Source organism: Melospiza georgiana, chromosome 12 (genome assembly GCF_028018845.1).
Source record: "Melospiza georgiana isolate bMelGeo1 chromosome 12, bMelGeo1.pri, whole genome shotgun sequence".
NCBI lineage: Eukaryota > Metazoa > Chordata > Aves > Passeriformes > Passerellidae > Melospiza > Melospiza georgiana.
The window spans coordinates 8,425,385-8,445,133 of record NC_080441.1 but is presented as its reverse complement, the minus strand read 5'-3'; the positions used below and the strand labels follow the sequence as shown (position 1 = coordinate 8,445,133).

At 39.4% G+C, this 19,749-nt stretch overlaps 1 protein-coding gene across 6 annotated transcripts in view; it reads left to right on the top strand.

Moving 5' to 3' along the window:
• The window catches only part of IL1RAPL2 (interleukin 1 receptor accessory protein like 2), a 332,472-nt gene that overhangs the window by 238,487 nt on the left and 74,236 nt on the right, over positions 1–19,749 (top strand). The window lies entirely within an intron of this gene.

Genomic DNA, 19,749 nt, shown 5'->3' with positions numbered 1-19,749 from the left:
AATTGAAAGTGGTAAGAACGGTTTAGTGGTAGTTATTACATGCAAATCAATTTGCAGCTTCTCATTTATAACCGTAGAATTTACTGCCACGGCAATTTAAGGGAGTGAACTTCAGGGAATGGCAGTACTAATTGGTTGCAATGGGTATTAAATATAAAACACTGATGCTTTTCTTAATATATGATTGGTAGAGTAAAATATGTCTATGTTGGTGCTGTATTGGTCAGTTGATGTTCAGCCTAAGACAAATGTTCTCATAAAAGAAATGCTGATTCCTTTAAAAGTTAGTGTAAAGCATTGCATTTCCAGGTTGTTCTGAGTGTGTACCAGAAAGGGCTTTTGACTAAAATGCTTGCATGCTTTTCTCACTCCTGTTATATATTCTTCTGTGAATGCACATCTCTGAATCTCAGCTAGCAGCCTCTATTTTCTGTCATGTTAGAAAATAATGTTAGAGAGTTCTGCTAACTTTGGAGAGCTGTAGGGCATTGTGATACTGAAGGAACTGTTCAGCATTGAGGTTCCAGGGTTTTTTTTCAGTGACTTGAAAATAGATTTCTAATTTTAAGAAGCAGAATTGGAGTTGCTGTTAAGGATTGTGGTGCCATGAGCGTAAATTACAAGAGATGTATTGCATATGGGGATTATTCACTCAGTGCTGAAACTGTGGCACTTTCCTTCTTGAGCTTGACTCTCTTCCTCCTTTATACCAAAGCTGTCTAGAATTTAGAGGTGGAATGGTGTTTAATGGCAAGCAGAGTCAGTGTGAAACATCTGAAAAGGGCTGGTGACATTGTGGTAAAGCTGTTTGTATTTGTGAAATTTTGCATACAAAGCTCTACTTGAGATGAGTACAAAGACACATCCTTGCTCGTAAACCAGGTGCCAAACAGTGTCAGAGAAGCACTGTAGATGCTATGAAATATTTAAAAATAGGGCTTGAATTCTTGAATGTGAGAATAGAAATTATTTGTGACCTTAGTGAATGTTAAAGATTAGCTTTCTCTCATACACCTGAATTGACTCAGGAGTCTGTAAGGGCTTGGACAGGGAAGACAGCAGTGGATCTGGGCAGCAGCCAGTGCCAGATGAATTCTGCAGACAGGTGCATATCTGCATATTTAGGTTCCCCTCCACAGGCCTTGAATATCTGCAGCTGAACAGAAATTGCCCCTAAAAGAGGATATGAAATGGATCTGGAGCCATAGTTAAAACCCTACCTGAGTTACCAGCAAAACTCAGTCACTGAAGTTTGGATAAGCCAAAAGACTGAATTCAGTCTCCTGGTCTAACTTCTTAAAAGTCAACTTTCTAATGATTTCCTTTGGGAGCATGCTGTCCCTATATACATTTGTGTAATAAATGCACTCAGAGTACACATCTTTGTTTCCTGCATTTTCATTTCAGCTTCATTTTCTCTTCCAAGTTCCCCTGTTCCAGCAGGACTCTGTTGGTTTTGCACTGAATTCTTTGTTGTTGTTGTTGTTTGCGTGAAAACATTTTGTTCTGGCTGATTAAAAGGAGGTTTGATTAAAAAAATGAAAACAAACCCACTCCTCTCCATGGAGATGTGGCTCAGTAATAGGATTTTGGAATATCTCCAGAGGGAAATACAAATCTAGCATCTTTATATGCTGGAATGTAATCCATTAGTTGTCCCTTAAGATCAGGGAATTTACATATGGGGCTTTTTTTTTTCTGATATGTTAATGTATTTGGTTATTGCCACTAAACCATATTCATATGACTGAACCTTAACTTCTTTTGCAGTGAAGTTTATTGATTTCCCTCTTGATTTAACTTGTCAAATAGATAAAGCTGTAAGATTCTCAGGGAACACCTTCAACTCATGGAGGCCACCAGCAGCTTGGGGCAGGAAGGCTGTGCTGGCCTCTGAAATGTGCCACAGCCTTGAGGGACTGGGAATTATTTGCTTGCACAATGCAAGGTGGGGAGAAGTTTTGTGTTAGGACCTATACGGTCACTTCATTGAAATCTTGTTAAGCTCCTAGGAGTTTTAGAAAATTGACATTAAAAGGAAATTTCTGTGTTTTACATGCCAATGGAGTCAAATCACCCAATATGCCTGATTTTTCAGTAGTTATGCAAGTATGAATATGTCACTAAGCTACAAAAGAAATTAGTTTAATCCATCTACTTGTTCTGCAGAGATTATTTTAGTTTTCTATTGGAAAGCTAATCTTTAAAGAAATAGCTGTCTTTCCTCTATAAATAGAGGAGATTAATAATTATTTACTGTCTTTATCTTTAATGATTAGCACAATGCAATGAAAAATCTCCCTGGGCCTCTAGGCAGTGGCCTAACTATTTAACAGCTTATTTGCCCTTACTGCAAACTTCAATATTCACCTTTTAGCTTTCAGATCTTACAGGAAGTTTTAGTGAAAACAGGTATGCATCATTCTTATTGACAGTGGATAAAAGAGCTCCTTCAGGCTTCAAACGTGGTCCAGAGCCTGCCTTGTTCTTCTTAAGGAGCAGGAATGTACTTTGTGTTTTCTGATTTTCTTTGGAATGTGACAGAGATCTAAAACCAATCCTGTCAAGATTAGAGAGAAGCAGAAACTGGAATTTGCTTTTTTTTTGTTTTTTGTATTTGCTTGTGGTGGGGAAACAGAGCCAGAGATGGGGGAGGGTTGACAGGAGGACAAAAGATCATCCCTGAGGAGAAATAGTCTAAAACAGTTTCACTCATTTGCTTTACCAAGTCAGATAATCATTTCATCTCTGGATAGACCTAGAAAATAATGACAGATTTTTTTTTTTTATTGTCCATTTACTGCTTTCTTTTTGAAAAAACAGAACTAGAAAAAAATTATTTGTGTTTTAGTTTTTTTCCATTGAGGTCAGTATAGAAATAGTTCTTGATTGTGTGGTATGTGATACATTTAGTCTTTTTCTACCTTGGTATTAACAAATAATGTTTTTTCTTACTATATGTTTTGCAAATACATGGCATTACTCTGATAATAAAATGTTCTTCCTCAAAAAAAAAAAATCTTAAATTATCTTCATGATAATAAAATCAAATTTGATAGTACAGGCCAAAATACACAGCACTCGTGCCCAGGAGATGGGGTGGCTTTGGCAGAAGGCTTTGAACACCATCTCCCATGTGAAGCCCTGACTGGGAATTTATTGAAGTGTGTGCTGGTGTGATTCATAGTTGAGTTGTTCAAAGGCCCTTTTTTGGAGCAGCAGCTTGCTGTTACTTTGACCATACAAACCTAAGTGTGTTTATGGACTGTTTGTGCCAAATCCCTGAGTTTAGAGAATTCCTTGTGTGATTTAGAAGAGTAAAGATTGAGACCTCAGTCAGGTGTCTGGGGGCTGTGAGAGTAAGTTTTAAAGATCTGTTATCTGCTTTCACATACAGCTGCCTGACAGCAAGTGGAGCATGCTGTGCTGTAGGTCTAAAGATGACATGTTGGCAGTTGCTCTGCTGATTTCTTAATTCATTTGTTTCATTCTTTTCCAGCTAACTTTGTTCCCTCTTTGTGCTTTGAGAACATGGAAAGAAGGAAAACCACTCTTTTGTGTTTTGATTATATGATTACAGAGTAGGTTTCTCCTCTTCATTCGCACAATTTTAGTGGCACCAAGAAGCCAAAATCCCACTGATCCCTGGAGTTGTTGTGCTGCCAGCTCTGAGCTGGTGTAGAAGCAGTGGGAGAGAGGCATTTGTGGGAGAAAGGAAGCAAAGTTGTGCTCTGCTGATTTTTGGCTGGACACAGATCTGTAAGATCTATATCTAGCCAGTCTATGTATAAGCAGCTGCCAGAGTTCTTTAGCTTGCACCGTGGCTGCTATTTTTCATTTGTGTGTTTCACAGAGTAGCAAAAAAGCTAAAAATACAATATCAAAATAGATGCTAAATCTGTTAATTCTGTATCATTTTACAGTGAGTGCAGTGCAGTGTTAAGTTAGTCTTCTTATGAATGAGTTACTTGAGTGGAATAAATTTTGCGTGTTTGGGTCTATATTAATTGAATATATAATTTACATATCATTTGCTTTTCAGCTATGCTCTAGTTTTGCTTTCAGGTGTTTACTTAAGAAATGTAGCAGGAGTCTTACAAAACAAAGCAAGAATCCTCTGTGTTAATTCATTTACTGAACAGGAAGGATGTCAAGGGGTTTAACTCACTTTTTGCCATGGTAGTTTCTCTGTTTCTAAAGATGCTGAGGAAAGAAAACACATAGTTTATGAGGATTGTCATTATTCCTAATAGCTGAACTGTTCAGAAAGATTTTGTTTCTAAAAGATTTAACAGCACAATTCCCTAGGACTCATTATTAGGCAGATCAATAGAGATCAATAGAGCTACTGTAAAACAAGTGCAAGGGAATGTACAAAGTTACATCTGCTGACAGGTATAGGAATAGACTAAAAATAGTCAGGAATAAAAAAGCCCTTTTAGTTTGCAGTGGTGGTTGGAAGGAATTATTTGAGGAGTGAAAACTCATGCATTTACTGACATTTTAAATATACCACTTCACTTTTCACAGTCCTAATTTTCATTGAGATGCCACTTCTCTTCTTAAATAATATTTTTTAACAAAGAAAGTCATGCAAAATGTTTGAGGCATTCATTTCATACCAAGCCTGTTTATTCAAGACAATCCAGCACTGTCTCATTACAGATTTGCTCATTAAATCTTGCATTCTTTCATATTTAAAGATACAGGTATTTGAAAAGCAGTTGAATAGAATGGTGATCTTGGACAGAAAGCAATACAGAAAATTTCAACTGTAAAATGCTTCAAATAGAGCAAGTGATTTGAAAGGGAACTTGGTAAGAAATTCTTATTTAGTGTGCTTGCAGTGTGGAAAGAGCACTGATACTTGTCCATAGTGAGACCTCTTGAGTGTTGTGGACAAGCCTTTTGATTTGGGGTTTGATTAAAGGGTCATGTGAGACAACTGCTCAGGAATGTAGTGGTGCCTACACAAAACAGGGATGCTGGATGTTGGTTACTCCATGCTGCCTTTCTTTCCTCCCTCAGCTCCTCCCAGGCACTCCCCAGGCTAGGGCTGGGCAGGGGCTCTCAGAGGGAGCTCTGGGTTTCTGTGAGCTGGGTCAAACCCAGAGCTTTGCACCTCCCAGCTCGTCTGGGACAGCACAGAAGAGACAGATGTTGAGGAATCAGAGGTGACCTGATATGGGCCCTGAGTCAGCAAAGAGGCTGTCTGAAAGCTACCCATAGAGACTCATTGTTCTTTCCTAGTGCAAGGCCTGAGTGGTGATAAGTGACAGTCTTGCCCCAAATCATGTCCCACTGCCTTATTCTGTGTGTGTGGAGTGACCCACATCACCTCACAAATTAAGGTCTGATTGATCTGAATGACAGAGCAGAGGGAAGGTGGGACTAAAGGCAGAGAAGACCTGTGGGTAGTGTCCCCTCCACCCCAACACCAGCAATAATTTGGTTTCCTCCATCCCCAGTTCTCCCCACACTGCATTTTCATCCCACAGCCCTGTCTCCCTGTACTTTTGCTGTCTGGAGGAGCAAGCTGGTACCTTCACTGCTGTCTCCTCCACACGTTCTTCCAGTCATCCATGGCTCTTCAGTGCATCCACCTCCTCCCAGAGATAAGCTGGGAGATCCCTGTTCTTCCCGTGGGTGGACCCAACCTCACATGTTGTTCCCCTCCCTTTACCAGGATTCACACAGGACTTGCTGTGTGAATCACCCCAGATTTAGTGCTGGAAAATCGTCCCCCAGCATTGCAGACTCACGTACCAAAAGCTCCATGGTTCTTCATAGAAGTACATAAAGGAGCAATTTTCACTAGGAAATGAAGAGAAACTGAGGGGATGGTCTTTAGGACCTGTCTTCCTTTGCAGCACAAAGGATACAGCTCCACAGCTATTTCAGCTGAACGTGCCTGTAGGAAAGGAGGCAGGATTTACATCTATTGCAATCATTCTGTACTAATCTGCAGGGAATATTAGAGACAAATTGTCTGACATTTAGGTTTTGAAGTAGTTCCCTAAATACCCAAAGTGTATTACTGCTAATGCTTTGATGCTAATTTGGTCTGTTGTTAATATTCCTTCTTCTCTCAGGGATAATGGTGAAATGCTGCACTTCAGAGACCTGGGCTGGGATCTGTGGTTCAGCTGGTGTAAATCCACAGTTGTTTTGCCTTTTGTATGGTTAATCCAGGTTTTCACCTGTGGAACGGTACAGTTCATTGGCACACTTCTTTCTTTTGTCTTAACGGACTTGGAAAGACCTGCCAAATTCTGACTGCTCATCTGTGGTTTTTACACTCATTTGGATCCATGGGATTGGCACAGATATGTCAGAAATTAAGATTTAGCACTTTCCAGTTTTTTTTCTGTACTTCTATAAACTATGTATTGCTTATGTTAGGTTTAGTGGATGTTAGGTCAGTATATGCTCTTAGGGGAACATGAGTCTGCCTGTATAGAAAAACTGATTAATTGGTGTCAGACAGACACCCTTTCAGTTAGTTTTGAAACAGCAATACTATAGATTAATCTGTTGTTCCAAGACAGTGATTTAGAGGAAACACTTCAGTATATCCTGACTTACAGCTGTCCCAAGGCACTCATCCAAGGGCATTAGCTAACTTATGATGATTGAGGAATGCCTCAAATCATCTTGCTCCAGTAAATCTTCCTCTGAAAGTGGTGACTGTAGTGTAGGGGTGCCCAGGACATGGATCTGTAGCATTTCATTGGGATTAAACTGCCATCAACCAGTGCAACCATCATTTCAGCTGCCACAGACATGCAGCTGTGCGGAGCTTGGCTAAGGGATCTCTTGTTTGGTTTCTCAACTTACTTCATTTGACTGGTGTCTGGGAAATGGGCACAAATTTGTTTCTGCAAAAATGAAGTTCAGCTGAATGACAAGAAATAGAAAGGATGGTCTTGGTGGAGAGCAGGGGATTAGGGCTGTTGGTAGGAGTTGTGGGGCTTTTTTCTGCTATAACTCTCCTGACCTTGACCAGGGCTCTGTCCCCATTTAAGGTGAGGATATTGCTTCTCTAGTTTTCAGGAACGTGGTGACAATAAAATCACCTGATGTTGGGAAAGTGCTCCAAGAAGGGCAAAGAAGGAGTGCAGATAGAAAAAGCTTTGGCCTGGATTTTTGCCTCAGGGACTTTGCCTTTTTGGGCTCTGAGCCTGACTGCAAACACAGAGACATTTAACTTCACCATCCACAGACATATGCTATTGTGCATTGAAAGTCAGACAATATTAATGTTCCAGAAAAGAGAACCACAGGGCAAAGTTTGCACCATTTTCCATGCTTGTTGGAAGCACTGTCACTGGAAGAAATTCATGTGCTGCCATTTTACATTCCCTCTACAGTGTTTGTCATGTGAATGAGTTATTAAGCTGTGAATGCCTCATATATTCTGTAAATTACAGAGTAGAAACATTCAGCACTACTATTTTGACCTTTTCAGCATTCTGTGATTTGCTGGGCATGCCATTCCACATCTTTTGTTTACAGCCTCACTAAAACGTAGGGATGGAGCTGAGTGGGCAAACAGTCAAAATATACGGGGCTGGGAAAGGTCAGGGTCATGCATCACAGCACTGCTGTTCAGTGGGCAGGGAAGATTAAAATCTAGACTAAGTGTTCTCATGATTTTTTCCTCCTTCACTGAAAAATAATAGAAAACTGTATTTTGTAATCTGTTCCAAAGGCAGCAATGCAGAAAATGAAGACTGATGGTATAATTTTTATTTCTTAAAATTTCAATACCGTAATGTCATGATCTTAGAGGCTGTGAAAATCAAAGCTGTCATAGTCCTTCAAAAGAAGTGAAATGGAATTCTACTCACCAAATCTTTTCTTCATTTAATCCATGTTTGATAAATGTTGCTCTTACCTTCATCCTCAATACCCTTGTGCTTGTCTCCATCCTGCAGAAACAAATAGTTTGTATTAGGTAATTGAACTTCGACCATTAGAACGAGATTGAGCTACAGTTTTCGTGTTAGATATTGCAATCCAATGAAGACCAAATGAAAGACAGTCAAAGCAAGGCTTCTCTTGAAATTAAGAGATATTTTCATTACCTACTGAAGACACATGTTACGTGACTTCCCAGAACCCCTAATCAGATGGAAAGTAAAAAATAGAGGAAGCAGTAATCTGAGGAAAGGCAGCAGAGGCACTCTGATTTCTGCCATACTTTTTTAGTTTAAAACAAGCCATGTGGTGAATGATGACTGGAACTTTCTGCTACTGAGTGGGTTTTTATTATCTGCTTATACTATATGAGAAGCTTACTAATTTTAACATTCTTGGCTCTAGTCCCATGAATAAGTGAATATAATTAGTCATGAAAACATCCACAGAGATCTCATTGATGCACAGTCAGGTGTGCAGTTACTTCAGATCACAGGAGCCTAAACTCTTTCCTGAGCAATGTTTTATATATACTCTAATACAAATTTCACTGATGGTCTTGTACAGTGCATTAATTAAAAGGCCTAAGAAAATTTCATTTTATATCCAGCAGAGTTGCAAATTTAAGTGAGCTGAATATGCCACTGCTTTAATGTCAGTGATGGAGTTCGTAAATGGTGCTATGTGCTTTCCTGGCCAAATGTGATGTAACCATTTGCAAACTCAAAGTGTTTTTCACATTTCTCTGATCAAACTCAGTGGATTGACTTGAGAATTTAAATACTTAGGATGCAATAATTTTAATTTTAAAAAGGAAAACAACTGGTGTGTTAAGTGTGCTTTTTTCATTAATAGTGAGATGATTAAATATTAGCAAACACTCTATTCTCTGAATTTTGTCTTTCTTTATGAAGGAAAAGATGTGAATGTTTCCTTGGATACATCCTCTAAATGCTTCTGGACATGACACGCTATTTTGAATAGCCTATTGTCAGGTCCTGAATATGCAGAGTTTGAAAAGTGAAACTGCTATGATTGGGCAGGCTGATCAAATCAGGATTTCTGTTTCCCAATCACATTACTGTAAGCTCTTTTTAATGATTTCCTCATCTGTTTTGATGAATTTGAAATCCATTTTATAGATAATATTCTGCAGCCTGTCATTCAAATTGTTGATATTAAAAAACATTGCAGGCAGAAAACTGCTTTGCTGTAACATTTGAGCACTGCCCCAATGAAGTGAATGCATACAGAGTAGGCAGAGAATTTCATTTGTAAGTGCAGTGGGTACTTGTGGTTTAGTTTTACTGGAATTCACCTGCCTTTCCTGCTTAACTCACTTTGCAAACTGAGTTGAAGAGATTGCACTGTGTGCAGTAAAGAATCTGCTTTACTGAGGATCATTGGCCAAGTGCTTTTATTTAGGACTGTGGTTTAACTTTTCTAAATATCACCTGGCATAGTGAGTGGTGTGTAGTTATGCAGGTGTTATTCACCCTGTGGGCACAGTGCCTCTGAGAGGGGATCTGTTGCATTTGAGCAGTGATTCTGAGGCAGGCAAGCATGCTGCTTCTCTCCGTGTCAGGATTTTAAACCCATTCAGCTGGTACCTTCACAGCCTAACCTCCCTTGTGTGAAATGCCTCCTCAGTCAGAAGACTCTTAAACAAACTTGTGATTCCAAACAGATGAATTTTTTAGCAGCACTTGGGAGTTATCAGTCATAGTTTTGCCTGTAAAAAGCGCCAGGAAATCCACAAGTGAATCACAGCACTGTAGTGTGTAACAACAGGTGTGGCTGCCTTAGGTTAGCTTTTTAAGGAGATATCAGTAAATCCTCCCTGGAAATTTGCAAGCATCTTGTTTTCTGTGCTGATTTTGTATTAGAACATTGGTTCCCACCTGTCTTGTGCAATATTCTCTGCCATCTGTGTAGTGATGTGTTCTACTAACACTTCACCAAAACTGATCATGCAGATTCATTTTCTTCTGTGATATAAGACTCTTCTGTAACTAAATTGTAAATATTGGTGTATCTGCATCCTTGTTTTCTTTCCTCTCTTGTAGTTATTTACCTTACAGTCTCAAGCAGTGAAATCCCTGTCAGAGTTTCCATTAATTGGTTTCTAAGGCCACATTAGTTAAAATTACAAATATCTTTTGATTGAGAGAGCTTTGGCAAATTTCTGCTGCAAATAGTATTTTTGAGTTGTGATTCTGTTATCCTACATAACCATGTAAAAAGTACATCATGATCAGAAACATCACTTTAAGCATTTAGAGAGATGGTATCAGAAGTTTGGTTTATGTCAACTTTTGGCACAGCAAAAATTAGGTGACAAATGAGAGTAAGTTGAGGGTCTAAATTATGAACAGAGCTGCTAAAACAGCATTGATACACCCAGGCCCAGCCTAGTTCACTGTGTTCTGTTACAGTACAAGCCAAAGGAACTTCTGTCTAGCAAGGTTATGTTCAGTCACAATAAGAAGCACCCATCATTAATGTGTTACAAATGTAGAATAATTGTTGTCTTTTGTTGTGTCAAAAAAAACGACCTGATGCATTTGGTATGGTGTTATATGTTACTGCTACCCTGGCATGCCTTTTAAAGAAATTATGTGAACTCCCAAAATGAAGCCTGCTGCCCATGGCATCCGAGTGATGACACTTCAGACACACCTAGAACTCAAGGATCAATGGGAATGATGTCTCCTGTAGGAAAGGAGTGGCCTTTCAGTGACAGTGTAGTGTTCCTGCTCTGACATGAGCCTAATTTCCATCTCAGGAGACATTGCTCTCTTTGTGTTCCTGTTCCTTGTGGTATGAATAGGATGTATTTTGTCTAGAACTTGGGAATTTTGGAAATATGTGTGAGGATGTTGCTTGCTGGGTTTTGTTGTTGTTCTTCTAATGGAAACCAGAGAAACATTTTTAAGCAGATTTTGGGGGATTTTTGGCCATACAATAATGAATGATTATGAGATCAAAAATGGGCAGCAGAACAGCTGGCATGAGTAAAAACTTGTATTTTTTTTTTTTTTTTTTGCTATATCTCTGATTGAAATCACCAGTTTTCAAAGCCAATGCTGACTCTGTTGAATCTAATTTAGCTCCTGCATCAACTCAGTTGAAGCGTGAGTGTAACTGGGAAGGGAACCAATGTTCTCTAGCAGGATGTCACATCTGCAGTGTCAGACACGTGAGTCCCCACAAACACCTGTTTTAATAAACAGCCAATTTGCTAATTCTCAGTTATGCCCACAAATAGCATCTGTTTCTGGCCAGTTGTCTACCTGAATATAGCATCTTCTTAATCAGTGAAAGCCTCTGTTGCATAACTAGTCTGACTCATTTTCTACCCAGAGATGGGAATTACCCACTCTGCTCTCTGCCCTTAATATCCTTGAGGGAATTGTTGGAAAATAGAAATTCTGCTGGAACAGTTCCACCCTCCCTTCCAAGCAAATAAAGCTGTCAGAACTTTGATATGTACATAAAAATAAATGCATTTTTAGAGCTGGGTGTTATTAAAATACCACATTGGCTGAACGATAATTAGTGATGGACCAGTGGAGCACCCAGGGCATTCCCATGGTGGATGTTCTTTAATGATGGCTTAAAACAAATTTCCAGACATTTATAGTGAGGTTGGATGCTGCTGAGAAAGAAACATAAACACCTTCCTGACCCCTGGAAGCCAGCACCATGCTGTCAGCTGAAAGGAGCCCGGACAGCTGATCCAGCAAACCTGGCATCCCACACTTCCCCTGTGCTAAATATGAGCCTCACACTCTTGGCCCATGGACTTTAAAGGGAGCCTGGCATAAGGGCACAGGAAAGACTTACGGTTCTTCCTCAGGCAAATTTGGTATCTTTAGACTGAAATTCTGTATCTAGTGATAAATTCTCTATATAAAGGTTGTGCGTACAGCCTTACAGTGCCAATAAAGGAGTAAATAAAACTATAACACTATAAAATCTCTAAATAATTTCCTGTCTTCTCCTTTGAAGGAGCCAACCTCGTGGGAGGAATTGTGGTGACAGGGCTAATTCTTTTCTCTTCCTGCCATGCCCCATTACTAACTAGAGAGATGCAGCAGAAGTGCATTCAGGTATTAAACTGTTTTATTGCTTTTCTTATTTAAACATTCCTAATGGGATTACAACAGACACCATTGCATTTAGACAGGAATGAAGGAACTTCTGACCTCTGCCCATGCATGTAGGAGATAATATATTGTCTGCAGTTATTGCAAGTAGTAAATTGATACAAACTCTCATGCAGGAGTGAGAGACCAGAGAGACAAAGCAACAACACAGCCAGGTTTTGGCAGTTTTAACCTTTCAGGAGCAGCATAGCAGCTGACCATGAACCCAATACAACAACCTGAAGCAGTACAGTAATATAGCCAGAGAGTATTAACTCTCTAACCCAGCAAAAGGGAAGCCATGACTTAAACCTTGACATAAATTTTTGTAAGCCAACTTGTGCTCCTTGTTAGCAAAAGACTAAATCTTTCATCCTCCATGGTAATTCTGTGCAGCAAATTGTATTTAATGGAAAACCAGCTCAGTGAAAGCCAATCCAAACTGCTTGTGGCTTGAATTATATTTTATAGAAATCAAGTGCAGCAGAAAACAATGTGATTCTGTGGCTCCTGATTAAAAAAAGTGATGGATTATTCACTTAACGATACATTTTCAAAAATAAGTATTCGTGCAGTATAAGTTGTCTGATTAGTGAGAGATGAAGCAACCAATCTCTTAAACCTCTCCTGTAACTGAGCAACCAGCAGTGGTGCATGTTTATGTTTTGAGTCCATAATGCACCCTGACAAGGGAGCTCACTGGATGGAGGTAGGCAGAAGTAAAATCAAAATTGAATAAAAACAACTGAAGCCCAGGGACAAAACTGCAACATTCCATTTTTATTTTTGAGACAAATGGACTCACTGGGACCTTCTGAACGTCTCTCACTGAAGTTGCATATTAAGTACCTTGAAAGCAAACGATGCAGCACAGAAGGGAGTTGGCTACTTGCTGTGCACTGAGCAGAGATTTCTCATTTCATCCATCATTCACAATGTGCTGCAGTACTTCCAGAACTACTGAACTTATCTAACATAGGGTGGAGTAAGACCAAGAGCTCCATTTGCAATGTGTGCTCTGATCTAAACTGAATGTAATTTATGGGTTTAATCCTATAGAATATTGTGTGGCTGTGCATTCTACTTTTTAGGATATATGGAATTATAGGCTTTCAGAAATCAAGAATTGGTTATTTATAAATCACAGGACTGACTTACATATCAGACTCGAGGGGCTTTTTGCCTTTTGTTTCCTATAAAGGTAGATTGCACTCTACCTGTAAGTACATCATTAGAGCTGCACTTTAGGAACTGCTATCCAGCTTCTCTATTTCCCACAGTGTATCCCATAGAGCTTATGTTAATGGATTTATGGCTTTCCCAGGTCATCCCACATCTGACTGTCCACACAACAGAGAGCAGGCTGTATAATAATTTACTCAGAGTAGCAGTAAAAAAATGCAACTAAGTCTTGCTAGCTTAATAATACTTGGCCAGCCTTGGGAGCTAGGGGTGGGTGAGCTGATCTCTCAAGACCCTTCCTGGTTCAGCGTCCACTGTGTTATGATTTAAGAAGCTGGAGGTTTTAAAAAGATTGAGGCTCTTGGTAAAATCCCAAGATGTTGATGAATTTGGAAGTGTACCTATTCTGTTCACTGCTTCATTGCAGTTAATTTCAATTCCATAATCAAATCATTAAAATAGATTCCATTTGTCAGCTTCCTTAATACATTTCTGATCTTTGCTGTTGAAATGTATCAATGTGTGTGGTTGGAGAGGTGGAATCATCTGTAGTGCCCAAAATTAGGGAACTGTAGAGTAGTTTGAGTTGGCAGGGACCTTTAAATGCCATCTAGTCCATCACCTCTATAAGGAGGAGGGATGTCTTCAAATAGAGCAGGTCACTCCAAGCCCCGTCTAGCCTGACCATGAGTATTTCCAAGGATGAGGCCATGCTCAGGCACAGTCTGGCAGCCACAGCAGGTTCCTACACCTGGAGCAATTACATCAGTCCCTGTAGTTTGCACTCAGTCAGTGTGTGCCCAGTGCCTGGATTGTTTAGGTTACTGACAGAGCTTTGGCTGCTTTGGTGGTTGAAGAAAGAATCTACAAATTGAGATTTTTTGGGGGGAGTGGGGAGAGGAACTATGAGGACTACATTCTGCATATCCCTTTTTTGTTGCCTCTTCTTTGGGATCCATGTCACAGACTGGTTTCACCCACTGATGTGAAGTATCTTTAAAAAAATCTTTGTAGCACTTGCAGCCGATTGCAGCAGAAATCGTTTTATGCTTTAGTGTCTGACTGGCTCCAGCTGTCACATCAACCTGAGCTTTGAAAATCATTATTCCATGTGGATTTTGTGCTCCCCTATTAGGACAGTATCTGTACAAACCCAAAGCACGTGCAGCAAGGTTACTTCAAGATTTATTTTACAGCAATTTCATTTCTCTGGATGCCTCATGAGATTAAAGTCAAACTTAAAAGAATAATTTTCCAAAAGAGAAAGCAAACAATGATTTAGATAGTCCATGCCCCATCATTCACCATTCAGGCTTGGAACAATGGCAGCATTATGTCACTGTCTTAAGTGTGAATGTTGCCTCTAAATTTGTATTTTCTAAATATGGAAAGTGAAGCAGCCTTTCTCTGATAAAGGCTGGTTGTCTTTGATATCATAGATAAATGCTTTGATAGTTACTTTTTAATTGCTTTATTGCCAAAAATTTTCAATGAAGCCATAAAAGAGTAAAAAAAGATCAGCCTAATTGCCTCAAGATGGATATGTAATGCATAAATCTCTTGTTTAATGGATCTAGTAATAGACCACCTGTTTCAGTTGCCTTTTCCCATTCAGAATATGAATGAATGATTCTCTCAGATGTTCACAAAAAGAAAACACAATGGCACCATCAAAAAATCAGTGATTTTTCTTTTTACTTTTTTTTTTCCTTGAGGTTTGTTCATTCTTGTTCTGTGTATCAGCCAACCTTGGTACATTTAACCTTGGGAAAATAAAACCCTTTGGTGTGATGTGTAAAGCTTCACGCATTTTTGTTTTCCAGTTGTGTTTCAAATGACAATAGAGAGCCAGCACATTAATAAAACATTGGCAAATCCCCAGAGACTCAGGCCTGAGTTACAAGTATTCCTTCATGATGTGGTCCATGTATATTCCCCAGTATGGATACCACCCCTCCTGCCCAGTTTTGTGTCATTTGGCATTGGTATTCCTTGTCTCTGGTAGGATTTGGTTGTGTTGAGGGATTTGAGCTCCACAGCTTGGGAGCTTTACAGGCTTAAATTCAACCTGGTCTGCAGAAGGGAAATCTGGTGGGAATGATTTGCCTGATGGAAGTGATAAAATCCATGTTTATCACCTATTTAAGAGCAGATGAGGGAAGGAGGAGCCATCTGTCAGCAGGTTTGCAGCTTCTGAGAGAACCTGGAAGCAGTTTCTGATGGATGTGTATCCGTCAGAAACTTCTGTAGCCATGAAAGAGCAGGAAGGTGAATGGAATGGTGTCTCTGCAGACCATGGGTTTGCAGAGAGGAAGAAGGTGACCCATTGTGAGGTTTTTCACTGTTAATTGAGGGCTGGGAGAGCTGTTCCATGTGTTGAGTTTCATCCTCATTGTGGCAAGCTGGAAATCAGGCTTTATCAGCAATAAAACTTCCCCCTGAAGCACTCTATCCTTAGCAGAGGATTTATATGTCAGCTTCATCCTGAGAAGCAAAGAGGAAAAGACCAGAATCTCTGCTGTGTTCCACATGGCTTAGTCTGTGAGTTACATGTAGAGGGAGCTGGAATTGGTGATGGAGAGCTCTTGTGTCTATTAGGCTGAAGTGTGTAACAAGAAGTGATTATGTTGTGTTGAAGCTGTGAGTGTATCCCAGACTAACAGCACAGCCTTTTTCCAGGGGAGGTGATACAGAAAGGCAGCAGCTTATCAGCCTGTGGCTCTCCATCAGTGTCAGTTCTTCAGACTTTGCCCAGTTCAAGATGTGCTGCTGTCTGACCTCCTCCTGTGGCTTGTGGAAAGAGAGCTCAGAGTGGGAGATCAGAGGGCCCTTCTGCCTCTGTCCCTCCAAAACACTGGACGTCCAGTGTTAAACTCTTGAACCTGGAGTTATATAAATGACTTGATTTTAAAACCCTTTCAAAGTCAACAGGATATGAGCCTTGGTACATAGCCAGAGTGAAACTTCTAGTTTGTAAATGTGTGAATGTGCCTTTATGTACAAGTACACTCTGTAGAGAACCAGTACATGAGAGAAAATAGCCTTGTTCAGGCTAAAATGTGTTATTTCTAATAACTGGCCAAGGCAGAATGCGTTCAAGATGCAGACCCCAGAGTCCTGGAGATTGTCTTGCTCCAGAACAAAACAGAGCTCCTATACATAGGGCTCCCACCCCAAAATCTCTCCTGAACCTCCAGTTTTGTTTGCTGCAGGATATCTTGTAGTAGTGGAGAATCTGGGAGATACACCTACATGGGCAAGGTATGATTTAATAAGTTTCATGATTTTAAAAAATTGAAATAGTTATGCCAGCACACTCCCTGCTGTATAGTTATGCTAATATAAAGGTATCTTATACTTCAAAATACTTTCTTGTTCTAAGTGTTGAATGTCTGTGCCTGTACATGCAGATTCTGAGGTAACAGATAGTTTTAATAAACCCCTTTGATATTCTGAGTTTACACAAAACAAATATCAGATTATGCTTACTTTTTATGCACCAGCTCTCCTTCTGGTTTTATTTCTCTATAAATAAAGAGCTAAGCTCTAGTTACATATGTCTAAATGTCTGAAAAGAGGGATTTGATTCCAGAAGCTGTTGTTGTAATGCAGTTAGCTCTGATTTTTCTGCTAGAAAATTCCATTTGGAATCATGTTGAGGTAGGAGAGTAAAATAGACTGTGAAAGTTAGCTGTTTCTGGTGTTCAGAAGAGCCTGTTTTTTTCATCCATTCTCTATTTTATGAAGTAATAAGTCTAAACCCAAAGTTTTATTTAGCTATTCCCAAGGAAATGGAGGTGCATAGTCTGATTTTGCCTCTTACCAGAGAAAAGTAATATATAAAGCTTGTGGTTTGTCTAGGAGCCTGCAAAGCCTTATTCTGTTGAGTAAATCTCAAGTTTGTTCTGCACTGCCTGAAAGATGAGCTCATAAATAGCTGTACCAGGAATGGACATGTTCATTGTACCTGACGGTTTTACCATCATCTGCAACTTCAGACACTAAGATACCCTGATAAAATGAAAACAGATGCTCATAGGTTTTTTATCTGTTCTTTCCCTGTTTAGTTCCCTGAATTTTAATTGTTACATTTTAGGCTGTGTCTTTTTTTAACATAGTGTAGTGTATGTGTATTCCATGTGTCTGGAGGCAATGTGCTTTTCCCCAACTTCTCAGAGGTAAGGAGCGAAATTTTCAAAGGTATTGCAAATTACCAGGGAAATAATAAATCTGGACATGGTATTTTATCCAGGGCTGCTAATGACCCAATTTATTGGCTTCAAGTGAACTTTCCCCAAGGCAAGTTATGCTTTTCCAGCTAGTCCTCTCCTGCTTCCCAATGGTCCCATCTGTGTCAGAAAATGATGGAAATGTAGCAGAGCCATTGCCTTAATCAAACATCTTGTCCCTTTGCCTGCAATGTGCTGTCACTGGACATTCAGACAAAAGGGCTAATTCATTATCACCAAGTTGTTGTTATTAAGAATAAATTAGAGCAATTATGCATTATATAGACCCAGAACATCCTACACCATTGCTGTATTCACCATGAATTGTATGATTCAATGGAATTCTAAGGAAGAACCAGTTAGTGATGAGGATGAAATACAATAAAAAGCAGAGCAGAGATTGAAGGGTGGGAAGAAAAAAGAAATGTCAGAAAGACAGGAGGAGAGAAACAGAAAGCTAGAGAAAGTTACCACCTATCAGCAAGAAGAAAAGCAACATGAAAAGATTCTGGTAGAGAAGAAAGAATCTTTTTAAAAGGAAAAAAGACAAGAAAAAGTGTGAGACTGAAGTGTCTCTACCTAGCATCCAGCCTCAGGAGAACTGTTCTAAAATTGAGGTATGTTAATAGGATACATCACTTCTCCTGGCCACTCAGATGTATGTTTTATTAAAGTCTGAATAATTTCCTAACATTCTATTCAAACACTGGCTTCTATGCTTTCCACTCCCTGAACCCTGGCAGGATTGCTTGGATACTGACAGATCCTGACTCTACTTTTGTTGCATGTTTATGGTTAAGTGTGTGTGACTTTCAGTTCATCTGTCCTGGCTGTGTGTGAAGGGATAAATCTGTACATCCACATGGATCTTCAGGGCTACACAACTGTGCCAAAAGCAGAGCAGCAAGTGTGTGTGATGGATTATGTAACTCTTCCAAAGGAGCACAGATTCTGTCTCCAGTTCTTCACCCTGAATCATGCAGTATTGGAGTTACCATTAATTATTGCCAGTGAAGTTGAGCATATGGGCTTAAAAGAGTTCTAAATGGTTTTGTTTTCTCTTTTATTGTTACCCATCTGATACATACAACCAGGCAGCATAAGGCACTTGATTCTCCTCACCAATCCCTTGTGTACAATATTGAAAGAATTCAAAGCAGTGCATATTTTAGCTGTCCTTTAGAGATGAATTACGGCTGTTTATGCTTCATGCAGGCGCTTGGAAAGAGATTTCTGCATATATATCATATTTTGTTTGCAAGTAAGTCTTTAAAGCCACAGTTACATGAGATTTAAATCTAAATTATTCTGCATTTTTTTAAATCTGTGATGAGTTTTTAATTAGCTAACAACAGTAAATCTGAAGTGACTGAGGGAGATATTATGAAGTTAGCTTTTTAACCATTTCAAAATCATAGCTTAAGTGGAGAAATAAGTCGAGATTCAGAGAAATGTCCTTCTAAGTAGATGTCCCCACAACCCTATAAACAATTTGTGTATGACTTCAGGTGTTCTCCTCACCCTTATTTAGACTGAGATTTTAGTGATGAAGCTGAAGTATTGGTTCTGTAGAAGGGAAATATAAAGCTGGTACTAATGGAATAAACATTTTATTTCACTGTCTGTGTATCCCGACAACTGAGCCACAGAATTCTGGTTTTGGGCAGAGTAGGTCAGCATACAAGGCCTCATCCCTGTCTCACATGCATATATTCATCTCTATGTGCTGTACCTTGGGAAGTTCTGCATTCATATATTGCAGCTCTGCAATAAAGTTAACAACTGTCCTTTTTCCCCCCCTCATTTTCTTAAGTGCAGTGATTAAGGAAACTGTGTGGATAAATCATAAAAAAATATCTTCTGTCCCTCTGCCTTGATAGGGAAAGTCACTGCAAAGCCTTTTTTTCTTATGTACAGTATTGTGTTATCTGCGTCTTTTCCTTACTGTAATCTCTTTTTCTGTGTCACTTATTAAAAATCCTGACTTTCAAACAGCTACATAAATTTCTTTAAACATCTCCTGACTCAATAAAAAAGCAAGGAAGGGATTAAATTGAACACTCAAGCTTCATTCCATCGTCTCACAAAAGTGTTCAGATAAACTATGAAATAAATCTTTCTGTCCTGTCAGGTCATTTCAATAGCTCTGATATTATTTATGGCCTCATCTATATAATCCCCACTCAGAAGTAATGGGAAAGTTCCCCTCAGTCAGCTTGCATGATCTTTAGAAGTGGAAAGCGCAAATGCTTCTGCTTAACTTCAGCTCA